The sequence below is a fragment of the Canis aureus genome, chromosome 25 (assembly GCF_053574225.1).
Source record: "Canis aureus isolate CA01 chromosome 25, VMU_Caureus_v.1.0, whole genome shotgun sequence".
In the NCBI taxonomy this organism is placed as follows: Eukaryota; Metazoa; Chordata; class Mammalia; order Carnivora; family Canidae; genus Canis; species Canis aureus.
Window position 1 is genome coordinate 26,210,001 of NC_135635.1, and position 18,803 is coordinate 26,228,803.

General features: G+C 41.4%; 1 pseudogene across 1 annotated transcript in view; it reads right to left on the minus strand.

Moving 5' to 3' along the window:
- Window positions 1-17,648, minus strand: part of LOC144297109 (cationic amino acid transporter 3 pseudogene) — a 28,482-nt pseudogene extending 10,834 nt beyond the window's left edge. The window contains exon 1 of the transcript XR_013364173.1: window positions 17,508-17,648. The product of XR_013364173.1 is annotated as a cationic amino acid transporter 3 pseudogene (transcript). The remainder of the gene's footprint in view (window positions 1-17,507) is intronic.
- Between the last annotated feature and the right edge of the window lie 1,155 nt (window positions 17,649-18,803).

Here is an 18,803-nt window from a genome sequence, read left to right on the forward strand (position 1 = left end):
ATCAATCAATTAATAACCAAAGTAAAGACATACTTAGATAATAGTACACTAATAGTAGGAGACTTCAACACAGCACCTTCTGCAAATGACAGATATTCTAAGCACAACATCACCAAAGATGCAAGAGCTTTATTTTATTTTATTTTTAAAGATTTTATTTATTCATTCATGAGAGACACAGAAGAATGAGACAGGCAGAGACACAGGCAGAGGCAGAAGCAGATCCCATGCTGGGAGCCCGATGTAGGACTCAATCCTGGGTCCCCAGGATCATGCCCTGGGCTGAAGGCGGCACTAAACCGCTGAGCCACCCCAGGCTGCCCAGACACAAGAGCTTTAAATGATACACTGAACCAGAACTTTGCACCCGAACACAACAGAATACACATTCTTCTCAAGTACACATGGAACTTTCTCCAGAACAGACCAACTACTGGGTCACAAATCAGGTCCTATACCAAAAGATTTGGATTGTTCCCTGCATATTTTCAGACCATAATGCTTTGAAACTTGACCTCAATCACAAGAAGAAATTTGGAAGAAACTCAAGCACGTAGAGGTTAAAGAACATCCTCCTAAAAGATGAATGGGTCAACAGGAAATTAGAGAAGAATTAAAAAGATTAATGGAAACTAATGAAAATGAAGATACAACTGTTCAAAATCTTTGGGATACAGAAAAAGCAGTCCTGAGAGGGAAATATATCACAATGCAAGCATCCCTCAAAAAATTAGAAAAAAACTCAAATACAAAAGCTAACCTCGCACTTAAAGGAACTGGAGAAAGAACAGCAAATAAAACCTACACCAAGCAGAAGAAGAGATAATGAAGATTTGAGCAGAACTCAATGAAACAGAGGCCAGAAGAACTGCGGAACAGATCGACAAAGCCAGGAGTTGGTTCTTTGAAAGAATTAATAAGATAGATAAACCATTAGCCAGCCTTATTAAAAAGAAAAAAGACTCAAATTAATAAAATCACAAATGAAAGAGGAGCGATCACAACGAACAAAGAAATACTAACGATGTTAAAAACGTATTATGAGCAGCTATATGCCAATAAATTAGGCAATCTAGAAGAAATGGACGCATCTCTGGAAAACCACAAACTACCAAAACTGGAACAGGAAGAAATAGAAAACCTGAAGAGGCCAATAACCAGGGAGAAAATTGAAGTAGTCATCAAAAACCTCCCACAACACAAAAGTCCAGGGCCAGATGGCTTCCTAGAGGAATTCTATCAAATGTTTAAAGAAGAAACAATATCTATTCTACTAAAACTGTTCTTAAAGATAAAAAAGAGTGGAATAATTCCAAATTCATTTTATGAGGCCAGCATCACCTTAATTCCAAAACCAGACAAAGGCCCTACCACAAAGCAGAATTATAGATCAATATCCGCTATGAACACAGATGCAAAAATTCTCAACAATATACTGTCCAATAGGATCCAACAGTACATTAAGAAGATTATTCACCATGACCAAGTGGGATTTATCCCCGGGATGCAAGGGTGGTTCAACATTCCTAAAACAATCAACGTGATAGATCATATAAACAAGAGAAAAAACAAGAACCATATGATCCTCTCAATAGGTGTAGAGAAAGCATTTGACATAATACAGCATGCATTCTTGGTCAAAACTCTTCAGAGCGTAGGGATAGAGGGAACATTCCTCACATCTTAAAAGCCATCTATGAAAAGTCCACAGCAAATATCATTCTCAATGGGGAAACACTGGAATCCTTTCCCCTAAGATCAGGAACAGGACAGGGATGTTCATTCTCACCACTGCTACTCAACATAGTACTAGAAGTCCTAGCCTCAGCAATCAGACAACAAAAAGAAATAAAAGGCATTCAAATTGGCAAAGAAGAAGTCAAACTCTCCCTCTTTGCAGATGACATGATACTGTATGTGGAAAACCCAAAAAACTCCACCCCAAGAATGCTAGAACTCATACAGCAGTTTAGCAGTGTGGCAGGGTACAAAATCAATTCCCAGAAACCAGTAACATTTCTATACACTTACAATGAAACTGAAGAAAGAGAAATTAAGGAGTCAATCCCATTTACAATTGCACCAAAAAGCATAAGATACCTAGGAATAAACCTAACCAAAGAGGCAAAGGATCCATATCCTAAAAACTACAGTACACTTCTAAAAGAAGTGGAGGAAGACACAAAGATGGAAAAATATTCCTTGCTCATGGATTGAAAGAGTTAATATTGTGAAAATGTCAATGCTACCCAGGGCAATTTACACATTCAATGCAATCCCTATCAAAATACCATGGACTTTCTTCAAAGAATTGGGACAAATAATCTTTTTTTTTAAGATTTTATTTATTTATTCATGATAGTCACACACACACACAGAGAAGAGATAGAGAGCGAGGCAGAGACATAGGCAGAGGGAGAAGCAGGCTCCATATAGGGAGCCCGACGTGGGACTCGATCCCAGGTCTCCAGGATCGCACCCTGGGCCAAAGGCAGGCGCTAAACCGCTGCGCCACCCAGGGATCCCTGGGACAAATAATCTTAAAATTTGTGTGGAATCAGAAAAGACCTGGAATAGCTAGGGGAATATTGAAAAAGAAAACCATAGCTGGGGGCATCACAATGCCAGATTTCAGGTTGTACTACAAAGCTGTGGTCATCAAGACAGTGTGGTCCTGGCACAAAAACAGGCACATAGACCAATGGAACAGAATAGAGAACCCAGAAGTGGGCCCTCAACTCTATGGTCAACTAATATTCAACAAAGCAGGAAAGACTATCCACTGGAAAAAGGACAGTCTCTTCAATAAATGGTGCTGGGAAAATTGGATATCCACATGCAGAAGAATGAAACTAGACCACTCTCTTATACCATACATAGAGATAAACTCAAAATGGATGGAAGATCTAAATGTTACACAAGAATCCATCAAAATCCTAGAGGAGAACACAGGCAACACCCTTTATGAACTTGGCCACAGGAACTTCTTACAAGATGCATCTACGAATGCAAGGGAAACAGAAGCAAAAATGACCTATTGGGACTTCATCAAGATAAAAAAATTTCTGCACAGCAAAAGAAACAGTCAACAAACTAAAAGACAACCTACAGAATGGGAGAAGATATTTGCAAATGACATATCAGACAAAGGGCTAGTATCCATAATCTGGAAAGAACTTATTAAACTCAACAGCAAAGAAACAAACAGTCCAATCATGAAATGAGCAAAAGACATAAACAGAAATTTTACCAAGGAAGATGTAGACATGGCCAACAAGCACATGAGAAAATGCTCTCCATCACTTGCCACCAGGGAAATACAAATCAAAACCACAATGAGATACCACCTCACACCAGTGAGAACGGGGAAAATGACCAAGACAGGAAACAACAAAGGAGAGGCTGGGGAGAAAGGGGAACTCTCTTGCACTCTTGGTGGGAATGTGAAATGGTGCAGCCACTCTGGAAAACTGTGTGGAGGTTCCTCAAAGAGTTAAAAATAGACCTGCCCTACGACCCAGCAATTGAACTGCTGGGGATTTACCCCAAAGATACAGATACAGTGAAAAACAGAGACCCCTGCACCCCAATGTTTATAGCAGCAATGTCCACAATAGCCAAACTGTGGAAGGAGCCTCGGTGTCCATCGCAAGATGAATGGATAAAGAAGATGTGGTCTATGTATACAATGGAATATTACTCAGCCATTAGAAATGACGAATACCCACCATTTGCTTCGACGTGGATGGAACTGGAGGGTATTATGCTGAGTGAAATGAGTCTATTGGAGAAGGACAAACATTGTATGGTTTCATTCATTCTGGGAATATAAAAAATAGCGATAGGGATTAAAGGGGAAGGGAGAGAAAATGATTTGGCAATATCAGTGAGGGTGACAGAACATGAGAGACTCCTAACTTTGGGAAATGAACAAGGAGTAATGGAAAGGGAATTGTGCATGGGGTTGGGTTGACTGGGTGATGGGCACTGAGGGGAGCATTTGACAGGATGAGCACCGGGTGTTATACTATATGTTGCCAAATGAACTACAATAAAAAAAATACCAAAAAATGATAAAAGAAGTTTAAGAAAAAGAAAAATGCAAGACTCAAGTACAAGAATAATAATAATAATAATAATAATAATAATAATAATAATAAACAATAATAATAATATCATTACCTACAGATGCCTCATCTTATTTCTGGAGGAGACAGTATTGAGTACTATAGAGGTAAGAGCAATGACTATTATGGCAGAATGCTGGATGTGAGTGAGCCCTGGGCTCTTCCATGAGACCACATGAACTCAGGGAATTTGTTCACTCTCTCTAGGCTTCAGTTCACTCATCCGCAAGGGACCTCACCTGACCCTCCTTACTGTATCAGCATGATAATTCAGTGAGAAGATACATCATGCACCACTGAATGGAGCATCACTGGGTCACCATCGGGAAGCACAATCCCAGTGGAATTAAGAACACACACACACACACACACACACACTCCCATCCCACAATGCATCTCCCAGGTGCACACCCAGAAAACTGTCTCTTGCGTTCATAAGAGCCCATGTGAGTGTTTTTATCACAGGACTGTTTGTGGTGGCAGGAAGCGGGAGCTGTGCCAGCATCTGTTCCTAGAGGAATATATGCCATGTGTGCACAATGAAATATGGCACAGCAGTCAGAGATAATACAGTAGATACACAGCAACATGGGTAGATCTCAAAAATAATATTAAGTAGGAAAAGTAAAGGCAGGATGAGCTGTATAGAGCAATGCCATTATGTACATTTATAAAACAGTAAAAAATGTGGTGTATTTGTCAAGGATATACATATATCTGTTTTAAAAAATGTAATGTTCTTATGCTCATAATCTTATATTGGCTTCTCTTTTTATTCAGAGTAAAGTCAAAGTCTGCATTTACAATGACTTACAAAGTCCTATAGTATTTGCCACTGACCAAACTAGCTCTCACTGTCTGCTTCTCTCTTTCCACTCATTTCTCTCTGGCTACTGGCCTCCTAACCATTCTGGCCTCCTGTGTACTGGCTGTCCCCTATAACTGCACCACTTCTAGCCCAGATATCCACATGGTGGATCCCTTCACTGCATTGGGTGAAATAGCATGTTTGTTGCCCAGCCTTACTGATTCACTACACATACAGCTGCAGTCCCCTCCTAACCACACACCATACTTACCCCAGTCCTTCTTTTCCCATAGAACTGATCACTATTTAAGGAGCTATATGTCTTATTTGTTCATAATTTGTCTCATTCCAGAGGGATGTAAGCACCATCAAAACATATTGTTTTCTTTTTTCTTTTTTTCTTTTTTAAATTTTTTATTGGAGTTCAATTTGTCAACATATAGCATAACACCCAGTGCTCATCCCGCCAAGTGCCCCCCTCATTGCCCATCACCCAGTCACCCCAACCCCCCACCCACTTCCCCTTCCATTACCCCTTGTTCATTTCCCAGAGTTAGGTGTCTCATGTTTTGTTACCCTCACTGATATTTTCACTCATTTTCTCTCCTTTCCCTTTGTTCCCTTCTTTTTTAATCTTTTACTCCTGGCTCTCTTTCCTGCACCTATACCTGTGCCTGACACAATCAGCACTGTGTTTGTTGAGTGGCTGAATGTAACTAAATACATATACAGAGCATGGACTGGAAGAGCATTTATTTGTTAAATACACTAAAGCAAGTGCCCTCACTGAGGAGCGGAAATGAGAATAGAGATAAGGATGAAAAGGGAAAATAAATGCATTGAAAGGGGCCTGACAGGAAGAGATGGCACAAACATGCCATGACTGAGAAAAGGACTGACCCCACCCTGTGCACTGTAGGTTCCACACAGGAATTGTAAGACCTAATGTGAGAGAACCTGTTATCGAGCCTGATAAATGGCAGGCAATCAATAGATTTAAATTGAAGGGGAACTGGAATCTTGTGATCATCAGGGAATGGAGAATACAAAGAAGGAATACCTGCTAGAAAGAGGAGGAAGAACAAAGGAAGAGGGAGCACCCCTCCTACTAGATCCCTCTGAACCCATGTCCCTTTTCCCAATTCCTCTTTTTCCTTCAGCTCCTTCAACTATCCTTGGAGGCTCCTGTAGTTGGCATTAAGGATGCTTGTACCATGTTTCTCTCTCTGGGGAACCATCCTCATTCTCCTATCTCCCAACAAAGACACAACAGTGGTTCTTCACATTTGTTGAATCACAGATCCCTCTGAAGTTAGTCACCCTCAAAAATGTAATATACTCTTCAGAAGTCCATCCATGGACCCTGACCAGGAACCCCAGAGGAAGACCATCTGAATGGCAGAGTCAGAGAGGGGTAATACCCGATAATTTCTGTTTCTCTGAACTGTGTTATGCGGTGTGGTCTTTGCACTCTTCCCACTTTTAGTGAAGATGAGCAACAGTGGGCCTACAAAGTATGAAGATACCAGAGAAGCAACCCAAAGAACAAAACTCTGGGAACTAAATGATCATATTTTATGATTCCAACAGAAGCAGGCAAAATTAACAAATGAACAACCAAACTTAAGAAGAGAAAGCAAATCTATGATGGGGATTCCTGAGAGAACCTACTATAAATCCAATTTATAACAAAACAGAGCAACATCATCCTCAAATGTCATGTTCAAAAATAACCTTTTTCCCTGTAATTATCTGTGATTATTTTGATGGTTTCTATTCAGTCCAGACCCTCTGACCCAGCTGTCAGAGCCCCACCTTAATTCTGCCCCTACCTCTGATATATCACCTCCTTCCTAATTCAGCTTCTCATATCCTGACTTACCCTTCCTGGGATGAGTCTTTGGTCTGGATAAGTATCTACACTTCCAGGGATGTCCTTCTTGCTCCTGCCCAGGCTTAAACATCTAGTTCTTCTCATTCCTATCTATAACCTTTCCCTTCCATGTCAAAGAATCCATTCCTAAACCATCCTGACTGATCCCCATCTCTGACCTTCCTCCCCTTCTTACTAGCACTTACAACTTTTCCTAATGCTCTCTTGAAACTAATTCCCTTTTCTGTCAGCTTGTGTCCTGGGTGTATCACTTAAATTCCTTTATGGCCTAAAAGCATCCAGAAGGCAGAGCCAGAATCCATGTACCTCCTCTTCCTGAATTCCACACTCCCATCTCCAACCCTCACTATTCAAGCCAAATCTGCTCATGATTGTAGCAAGCAATCAAAAGAATTTTTTAGGAAAGAAAAATGAATATATAGATGTATTGATTGAGTATCTAGATTCCTCGAAGTAGGATATTTTTTTGAAAGAGAGAAAAGTCCAAGGAAGAAACAAGAGACTAGAACATGCTGAATCATCAATTTCAAGAGCGTGTTCTGAGGATCTTTCCTAATGAGGGCCCTGGGCCTGTGAATCTCCCTTTAATTAAGGAAGAATCTCTCTCAAAGGAGGTGCATGGCACTGATGTGGTTAAAGAAATGCAGAGGGCGACCAGAGAACGTGAAGACAGCTTGAATGAATCCCATAAGGTCCTCAGGCTCCACCCTTCTCTCCCTCCTCCCTGTGATTCTCTCATTCTCTGAGCTCCTTCCAAACTCCCAAAGTTCCATCCCAGGTGTCCCAGAAGAACTGTCAAATCCAATAATTCATCCATTGAATTACAGGCTGTCTTGCTTTCCCAGCCATCCCTGCACATTCTCCTTTGTCCTAAAGGTCATTGTGTTCACTTATCTGTCTGAAAAGGGTACTGCCCTCACTCTGGACCTTCCTTTTCAAAACAGGAAAAATTTTCCAAAGCAGTAAGTTCCACTGGTTTCCATAGTTGAGTGTTAACACTCCTACCAGTCTGGAGGTTGGCCTTCAAAGATAGTTTGGATATCAGTTGCTTTCCTGGAAGTCTGATGAGGACTTGAGAGGAAGGTTAATGAGGGCACTAAATGACTCTTTTCAAGTTCTCAAAGTTTCAGAGAAGTGGACTGTAAATGCAACATCTCTAGAGATTAGAGCAATTCCATTGTGTCCAAGCACAGCCCCTTCCTGATCCCAAAATATATAAATTCTCTAATCCTCCTTAACATTTTCAGACAATGAAAACCTCAGAGACAGTCAAACCAGTGACTCCCAAACAAAGAAGTCTAAGGCTTTCTGGATAGCTGAGCTTCCCCACAGTTTCCAAACTCCTAATTCAGCGGCCTTGCAACTCTGGTAGGAGATAGTAAAGACTACAAGAGTAGAGGCTTTGAGGTCATAGCAAGAGCTTGAAATAATATTAAATGTGGTGCATGTTTACACTAACACTTCCATCGTGGAAGCAGGTGAGAATAGATACAAAGGTAAACAAAATAAAAGCCACCATCAACACTAGGATTGAGTCTCATACCCAGGGGTAGAAGAAATTTGTTGACAAAACCAAATGAAAAATGGAATCTTCCTATTTTCTCTTTCTCTTTGTGCTTTCTCTAGATAGAGGTCTGTGTCCAATCATCATCCTCCATTTATTCATTCAACGAATAGACTGCTCCCCATTTATTTAGTACTGTGAATAAAGCAAAGAAAAACAAAAACATCTCTCCCCTCAAGCTGCTTACATTCCTGCAGTAGAAAGCAAGCAGTAAACATATAATAAGAATATGCATTGTATTCAATTTTAATAGTGCTGCAGAGGAAAGGAAAGCGAGAAAAGGTTAGGACATTCTCAGAGTGGTTGTTGTGATTTTAAAATGGGTGGTCCAAGAGGGCTTCACATTCACACTATAGTGTCACCATCACCAGCATCCATCTCCAGAACTCGTTCACCTTCCTAAACTGAAATTCTGTACCCATTAAAGAGTGACTCCCCATTCTTTCTTTCCTACAGCTCCTGGCAACCATCATTCTACTTCTAGGCCCTGAATTTATATGAGGTACTTCATATAAATATAATCATACAATATTGTCCTTTTGTGATAGGCTTATTTCACTTAATATAATGTATTCAAGGGTCATCCATGTTGCAGCATGTGTCAGAATATTCTTCCTTTTTAAGGCTGAATAATATTCCATTGTGCATGTGTCCCACATCTTGTTTATCTTTCCATCCACTGGTGGGCATGTGGTCATGCTACCTTTTAGCTGTTGTGAATAATGCCGTCTTAAATATGAGTATAGCAACATCTTTTTCAGTCCCTACTTTCAATTCCTTGGGATATATACCTAGAGATGGGATTACTGGATCATATGCTAATTGTATATGTAATTTTTTGAGAAATCACCCTTCTGTTTTCCACAGCAGCTGCCCCATTTTACATTCCCATCCAGCAATGCACAAGCATCCCACTTTCTTAACATCCTCACTCATATTTGTTATCCTTTGTTTTATCAATAGCAGCCATCCCAATGGGTGTGAAGTGACACTTGGATATTTTTGAAGAATAACAAAGAATCCCATGGGGCCAGGACATAGTGAGTGAGGGGGCAGCAGTAGGGGATAAGCTCAGAGAGAAATCAGGAAACCAGATCCTTCATGTAGGGTCTGAAAGACTGTGAGAACTTTGGCTGTTACTCTGGGTGTGATGAAACCCCTAGAAAAACTGATAGTTTCACAAGCTGCCTACTAATTTTTTGTTCTGTGAACTAATTATTGGGTTCTCAAACTTGGTAAAGTCCTCCTCCAGAGTCTGAAAATAAGGCATAGAGACAGGTTCTGCAGAGCTCTCAGTAGATGTCTGGTACTCCTGACAACACACTGAGAGCTGAACAAGCTGTGTGCTTCCATCTGCCTCCCTCTCTAGATGTCAAAGAAGAGATGCCATACAGCCACCCATGGGACAGAAAGATGATGATTGCTCTCATTGAAGCTGTTCGTTTTCTGGATTATCTCCAGGCAGGACTTAAAAAAATTTTAAATTTTAAATTTTATTTAAAAATAAAACAAAAGTCATTTTAGCATCATTCACTATTTTAGGTTATTCCCACCAGTATTGTATAATCAAAAGCTGACATAATGACAAAGGGCACTTTTCCTGAAACCTGGTGAAATTAAGGTCTGCGATGACAGGGTTAGGTGGACTCTCAGAAAAGGGGCAGGAACCAGATGCCTCAGGCACTCACAAGCCTTCTAGAATTAAATAGATAAATCCAGTCACAGCCCCAGATGCCTCAGGAAGGACTGTCAGAAATGTCATAGATGCTCAGAGCTGGAGGGGAAAAGGGCCCCCAGAAAGAAACTGAAAATTCATCCACGAGAAGCAAAGAATAGCTCTTATAACCTCACTTCCCCTAAGCAACAGGAATCAAAGCTTCTACATCCAAATGAGAAGTCCAAGAAATTGTAGACTTTCTAAGCAACAAAAAGTCTGGAGAGAATGGCCACCCAAACACCATTTATAAATGATTGAAAATACACACTTGTGTGTAGAGATGGGGGAGAGATGGAGGGTATAGAAGGAGAGAAGTATGGGGCTGTCCCCACTGGGAAAAGAGGAGAGGCAGAAATCAATTTTCACCATGGAATTCTTAGGATTCAAATGCCAGTTAGGGGAAGGAAGTATGGGAAAATTTGGAAACCTAATAACTAATATCTCTCAGCAAGGCAGTAGGCCATGTACTCTGAGGTGTGTGTGCTACATTTCTTTCCAGCTGAGGACCACCTGATTCATCCTCCACTCTCAACATAGTATGATGACCAAACACCTCCAGGATGTAGAGATTCCAGAGCTTACCGCACATCGTCCTCATCGCATTTCCCTTCTTAGGCTCTTTACAGGGGTCCTGACTACATTTGAGTTTCAGACACAGATACTAAAAAGGGTACTAAGATATAGGAGAATGCAGCTCCTCTTTGCCTCAAGTAGAAAAGTAATAGACCAGTGAAAGTCTTAGGTCATTCATTCCCTCATTCATTCAATAAGTATTAAGTACCTTATGAATGCTAGTGCTTGATGCTACAAACACAATGGGGAAGAGAAGCCTATTCCCTGATTACATGGTACTCATTGTCTTAACAATGTTTTTATATCATATTCCTGGCTTAAATGTGTAAACTGAATATAATGATTAAAGCAGTCAATCTATAAAAAAAAAACTTTCTACACAAAGTTGACTTACTAAAAAACAATTGATCAGTGCTTTCAAAACTATCAATATCAGGAATGGCATTCCCTTCTTTGGCTTGAGTTTTCTGAAAATATTGAATAACAGAGTTCTAGATGCTGAATATAAGACTTCGTTCACTCCTGTTCTTTCAATATTCTACTCCAAGTCTTTTCTAGTTGCTACCTCATTCTTAAGAAGAAGAAGAACCATCTTTAGGGCAGTTATGGAGTGCTAGAGAAGAAAATGTAACCTTGATTCTCATTGTGTAAAGAAAGACGGAGATAGAGAGCAGACATTAACTAAAATGGGAGCCCAATGGCAGGAAGATGGTTGTAATCTCCCTGACAACCTAAATACCTCCAGGTTTGGCTTTGCCAAACCTCAGCCATCACCCAGGGCTTCCAGATGATGCCAGCACACACCTGTTGGAAATTTCTTTCATAAAAGACAGCCCCGAAAGTGACAAAAGAGAGTAAAATGGTGCCAGGATGGGTTAACAAATCATCTTTTTGAATTTTCTAATTCACTTGGCCGTTTACTCCATAAACTTGGCTGCCAATCAGGAGCAGGCAGGGAATGTTTGCCAGAGAATGGAAATCTCTTCTTTACCTTTAACCCAAAGAACCAGTACCAGAAAAGTGTCAGTTTCCCAGTCACTGCAAAAAATGATTAACCCCATTCCAGAGATAAAACAGCAGGTTGATGCTGGTAAAAGGACTTCAGCTATCTCAGATTGATCATTCTGACTTACTTTTTTGCAGACAGCCAAAGATCTGACAAAGTAGAATATAAAATGAGCATTAGTGTTACCCATTGTGACCCATGTCTGTGACCAGCTCTAAACTCACAATTAGCATTTATTGATCAATCATGGAAACAAGCACAAAGGCCAATGGGCCTCAGGCATAAGCACAGAACTCTTAACTTATTTTGGATATCCTCAGTATTTTTTAAAGTTATTGGGATCCCTGGGTGGCGCAGCGGTTTGGCGCCTGCCTTTGGCCCAGGGCGCGATCCTGGAGACCCGGGATCAAATCCCACGTCGGGCTCCCAGTGCATGGAGCCTGCTTCTCCCTCTGCCTGTGTCTCTGCCTCTCTCTCTCTCTCTGTGCGACTATCATAAATAAATAAAAATTAAAAAAAAATAAAGTTATTAATGAACATGGACTAAAGATAAGGAAAAATGGGTATTCTTAACATGCTATTGGTACAGGAAGATCAACAGAGAAGAGAAAGGATTGACTTTCTATTTTAGTTTCAGAAGGAAGAAACACCAAATATATCTAGAAACAACAGGATCAACAAAGCAGCCTCTAAAGATCCTGATTTTATTCAGGGAAATCACATAAAAATTTGGAACAAATCTAAGAAATTCCAACTTAAATTATTGGTTTCAGATAATTGGGAATCACCAGCCTAGTCCTTAATTCAATTCAGCTGACATGAAGTCACTTAGACACTTAGCATCTTGTCTACTCTAGACTTCTATCTAGTAGGTTTCCATGGTTTGCAAAACTGCAAATCCAGGGCCAGCCTCCTAACACACTCCCTGGTCCACCATCTTGGTCCATGGAATTGGTTATTCTAAAGAAGGAGATTTTCTCAGCTCTCACTAAGATTCACTCAGTAGTCATCAGAATTACTGCCATTGTAGTAGAATAAGGCCTAAATCACATTCTTCCTTACTACTTCATTGCATCAGATAGCTGACATATGAGTGCTCTCTATCATCCTTCTGGAAAATGACACTTTCCTCAAGTCTTGAAAAGACACACACACACACACATATACACACACATGCACAGAAACACACACTACCAACCAGACCTGCAGTTTCCTTTTCTCTATTAAGTCCAAACTTCTATGATTGTACTTCTAAGTCTTTCTTTTCATTGTTTTTTTCTACCACTTACTCCTATTATTAACCTTTTGTAGCTGTCTGCTTAAACAGGCAAAATCTTTCCCCACACATGCACATCTTGCTGGCATTAACATCAGGCCTCAAATAGGTTGTCCTACTCTGCGTGGAACAAGCTCTTTCCAAATCTGTTCAACATGACCCTTCTTCCAGAAGCTTCTCCGGACATAGATATGGCTAAGACAGCTGATCTCCCAGTATGCTTTCCTTCTTCTGCTCTCCTCTCTTCAATGTCCAGTGGTACTGGGACGGCATCCAGTTAGGGAAAAGGATAGGAGCAGTAGGTGGAGCATAAGATCAGAATTCTGCCTATTGATGTGTTTAGCTTGCCCTTCCTTCCCAAACTGAAACTTGAGGTACAAAGAATTTTTCATAGTAAAGGAAGAATCCCAGGGTCTACAGCCCAGTTTGGTGATGTCAGAGATCTGACACAGAACTGAGGGCCAAGTTTCTTTCACCACAACAAAGTGAAAATACAAAAGACATAACTCATGTTGGCTGAGACAAAGTGCATTATCTGTGACACTTATGATTTGCTCCAGTGTCTTCTTGATGTACGACAATTGAACAGACAACACAGAGTTTTATTACTTGCACTGCTTTACTATATTTGGAAAATAAGTCCCTTAATATTTTAACATCGGGCAACATGACAGGAGACTCAAACTGCAATAACTACATGTAAGGCTAGCCTGCAGAATGGAGGAGTGGGACAGTAGTTCAATTGGTTGAATGGTGTGTAGAATAGGGTATGTCAAGATCCCAAATAACTTTCTAGTTGAAGGAAGGTAAGAGCAGTAAGGTCCTCATTTTTCATTGCCTGCAAGACTAGTAGTATCTTCTGTGCACTGTGGGTCAGCCAGAGAAGACTGCATAGAAGAGGAGGGAATGACCCCATCTTGACATTGTGTATGATGTTTCCCAGGAAAACATCAGTTGAAGCTACATCTTCAGTGTGGGCTGTGTCTGATCTGATAAATAGAGCCTCTTTTAGGCCTTCCTTCCATGCCTCCCACCAAGAACACAAAACAAACTCCCTCACAGCTTCAAACAATAAGTTCAGTTTTCCCAATTAGACAGATCAAGCTAAATATTTGCTGTGGATATTAATATAGATCAAGATATTATATCACCACCATCATCATCATCTGCATCTGCATCTCAGTCTTGGTATCTGCAAAAAAGGAAAAGAGAGAGACAGACACCACTACAGTAGTAAAAAAAAAAAAAAAAAAAAGTATAACCTCTCCCCTGGGAAATAGAAGGGAAGGTGGAAAGATTAGAAAGAAAGCTGAAGTAACCAAATTCAGCTCATGCTAAAGAAAATAAATATCCCAACTTATCTTCCAGGAGTCTTCTGAGAACAACCTTAGAAAATAGATCACAAACCAAGCATCTTCCCCAGCCATGATCTTACTTTCTACTATATTCTGTTTACATTTTACTTGGAAGAAGCCTTTGTCTCCCTTCCTGAAAGAAGAACCTGCTTCATGCTATGCTTATTAAACTAAGAGAAAACACAGCCACCTTCTAACTCACCTACTTACCTTCAGCCCAAGCACTACAACTCTCAAACCCATCTGAATCTGGCAGAGGCTAAATTCCAAGTCAGGAAAAACTCATCCGAACACAGACTAACAAACTCCAGGTCAGCTGTATGTAGACCAAATCCATCCACCCAAATATAGCCCCAAATCTATGCAGATGTAGACCAAAACATTTAGCCTCTGAATCTGGTGGACGCTAAATTCCAAGTCATGAAAAACTCATCCTGATGTAGACTAACAAACACCAGACCAACTGTATGTAGACCAAATCCATCCACCCAAGTATAGCCTAAAATCTATGCAGGTGTAGACCAAATATTTTTTTTCTTCTGTCCCACAAAATCTATGGAGTCCCTGCTACATGCACACACTACACTAGTATCATTGCACTATTACCTGGGGTAAACAAGAAGATAGAGTTCTCTAGAGGCTGTATAGACTCCATATTATCTAGGATTACTCTGGGATGGTTGTGAACATGATACCTTTTTAGTCCCTCTGGGATAACTGCAAAAAAAATAGACTTAAGTGTGATTTTCCTCACTCATAATTTGGCACATCTACTGATTTAGTTTCAGTGAGAAACAAGTTTTCGAAATTCTTAACATTTTCATCACACCAAAGCAGGATAATTATAATCAACTTGACAAATCAGAATAACATGTGCTTCTATTGTAGGGGAATTCAGAGACTAGACGGGCTGCCGGGAATAACAGAATTCGATTTTCCAAACAAGTATCATAAAGAGAGATGGGAAAAGTCAGAAAGGATGTGCAATTAGGGGATTAGAAAGTGATGGGATACACTGATGTCAACAGGAAAAATCAATTTCTTTACTTCCCCCTATGATTCTCTACTCCCTTTTCTTAACCCCGAATCCTGTCAACACAGAACATCTAATAAAAATCCTTAGAAGAAATCAGTAGAAGAAAATCCATCTGACTCTCCACCTTATTTTCCCAATAACAAATGTAATATAGGCTGGACATAGTCTACAATGAGGATCTAGCCACATCATTTTTTCCAAGAAGCCTTACTAAACACCTTTGTTTTTTCCACAAAATCTTTCCATTCCTTGTAAGCACAGAATCTAGAAATCCATCCAGAGGTCCCATCCAACACTATATTCTGTCTCCATATTTAGACTAACAGTTGTGAGTGGTCACAGTCCAGAGCTCCTTCTTCCATGGACCTCCTTCCACTATATACACTTCATATATACTTCACACACCATGGCTTAAGAAAGGCTGATTATCTCTCTGGTTATCTTCCTTCATATCTTTAAATGTATTCTTCTGTCCTCTTGTGTAAGGACTTGGCTGTCTCTGTCTCTCTGTTCTCTCTAAACAGACTGTGCTTACTTCCTTTCATACCTCTAGGTAGATGCTCCACACCACCACCCTCTCCTTTGGAAAGTTAATTGTTTTGTTTTATTTTGTTTTGTCATAAGTAAAACACCAGATCATCTGAGTCATATGAATATTGTATTATGCCTCAAAGACCTGAGTTATTATTCAAATATAAATCAATATGGTTTCTCCACCAAGACCCATTGCCTGAATCCTGCTCAGGCAACATAATCTAAAACCAAGATCTACTGCCACCACATTTTAAGAGACATCCTTCATCCTGCCTCCCTGTATCTTCTGATCCACATTCTGCATTTTTGGTATCTGCGATGATAATAGGGAAGAAAAGGACAAGAATAAATCAAAAGAATATAATATGAAAACCATATTTATCAATCTGGAATATACTTAGTGTGATAAATTGGCCTTTCCACATGATTTTGCTTAAATTAAGGTTAAAATGCATCTGTCTTCTGGAAGCACATAAAATTTATCAACTGATAATGGAGAGAAATTGTCCAAGAACTGCTAGAGAGCAAGAGAGAGACAACCCAGAAATTAACATTTGCCACAAATAATCAATAAAACATGCATGGAGAAGTGTTGTCTGGTGTGTTGAGATATTGTCCAGAGTGTACATGGTGGTGCGGAAGGGAGAGAGGAAAGAACAGTCTAAGACTCCAGGGACTTTGAAATTAAAGCACTGGGTGTTATTCTATATGTTGGCAAATTGAACACCAATAAAAAATAAATTCACAAAAAAAATTAAAAGTTGCAAATATGTTTTGTGATAACAGCAAACTGCCTATTGCAGACCCAGTGTTTCCAAGATCAATAAGCAGCCAACCCCAAGGGAGCTTGGTAATCTTTCCTCCTATAGCCTGAACTTGCCTATAATCAATCCCCACCACAACTTTTTTATATTAGATAAGAAAGACAGGGAGATACTTCCAGCAGCTGTAAAAGTAGATATCTAGCTCCTTGAGCCTGAAGGAAAAAGCCCCTCAAATCCTCCCTGGTGATGGGGGACCATCTTATCAAACTGGGCCTGCTATTTTTCTGCAGAGTCCACACCAATGTCCTCCCTAAGAAGATGTCATACAGAGACTTCCAGAGTCTCCAGTGGGAAAGTGAGGCAAAATATGAAGGAGGCAGCACAGCCAGGTGGAAGAATCTTCACTCATTCAAAGAACATGTCTAAACATTCTCTGTGGTGGCCCTGCAGGAGAGACAAAGACGAGGAAAGCAAGCTGTGCACCAGGTCAGAAAGGAAAAGCCAGGAAGAAGGGCAAGGCAAAAAGGTGGGAGGACCCTGGAGGTGAAGCGACAAGGAATAACCTCCCCTAACTCAGATGCTCCTCAGCAGAGTGGAAAACCTTTCTAGTCTGGAGAAAACAGGGTGTAGGCCTCCAAGTCCCTCTGACCCTAGCAACCTACCTGCCCTTCCCAAACTTACAAGGCCTCTGATCTACAACCCCCAATCCAAAGCCTAGCTCTGATTCCATGAAATACTCTCTGCTCAAATCCACAGGGATTCTATAGCCAGTAGCGCTCCAAGCCCATCCTTCTTCTTCTCTGGCTCTGTCTCAGTTTTCCTGCCAAATATATAAAAGGGAGAAATCACTTACCCAGGGGCTTTCTCTTCCTCAAGCAGGAAGACCTGAGAAGAAAACGCAAGCCGAAACCAAAGAGAGGAAAGGAGTTTGGCCAAGCAGTCAGCTCTTGGAGTGAAGCTTGGTGGGACCTTCAGAGAGTAAGGTTCCCCAGGGGCAGAGCCCTTCTGAAGGCTGGGCCATGGGAGGCGGGGCCCTAACAAGGCTGCATCTCAGAGAGTTGGGGCCAATGGGAGACAGGTACATGGGAAGGGTGAGAAAGGGTGAATGAGGTAAGTGAGCTGGAATCCAGGAAGAAAGCTAGAGGTGGGCAATGGAAGACCAGTGGGGCCCTGCATGGGTGAGGAGGTGGACTGAGGACTTAAATGAGACTGCTGGAGCCTTTCTTGGCACCAAGATATGAATTTAGAAGTAAACAAGCTCTCCAGGGTCCTGGGTATGGAGGAGGTCCTGGCTGGCAGAAGGAGAATGTGCGGAGCCTGGTGGAGCTCAGCTGGTAGAGTATGGAGGCCAGAGAACTGACAGGGCCAGGCTGCTGCCAGGGCTGCCCCAGGCTCCCTCCTGTACCCACCTGGGGGTCCCAGAGGCCCTACATGGATATGGACATGGCTTCCCCTGCCCTCCCCACCACGATGCTGCCATCAAAGGAGGCCTGAGCTCAGCCCCAATATCTGAGTGCATGCAGCCTGGCACACCCAGTGGGGTGTGGGAGCCAAAGAGAAAGAGAAACTGAAGCAGGTAAGCAGGGGAGACTGACCAGCTCTGGTGAAGGTTCTGGGACAGCCTGGTTAGGGATCCCATGGTGGAGAAGGAAGAGAGGGAAGGCCTGAGACTGTGTCTGCATTGAGAAGAGATGAAGACGCAACATGCACAGTGGGAGCAAAATAATGTACTAGTGACTGTCCATTATTTTGGGATCAGCAGTGTAGACACCTACCGAGCAGTCAGATCCATGCCTTCAAGAAGCTCCTCACTGTAGGGTTCCCACAAATACACATATGAAACCCACAAAAGTAGAAACTGAGGCAGAGAATAGAGACTTGGAGGCCAGTGTACATGCTTGAAATTAGGTTATAAGGGACCAGGGATGAAGCAACCAGCCACATGTGGGAAGACCTAAGACAGCATGGCAAGCTGGCCCCAGCCTTCTACCTTGGGGCTTTCTCAGGGCTCTGCAGAGACCAGCTCTCCCCGCTCCTCTCAGGGCCAGGGGAGACCATGAGAACATTGACTCAAGCAACCTAAAGGAGAATTGTTCTCCCCGCCCCCGGCTCTGTCAGCCACATATGAAGGTCCCAGAACCAGATGTGT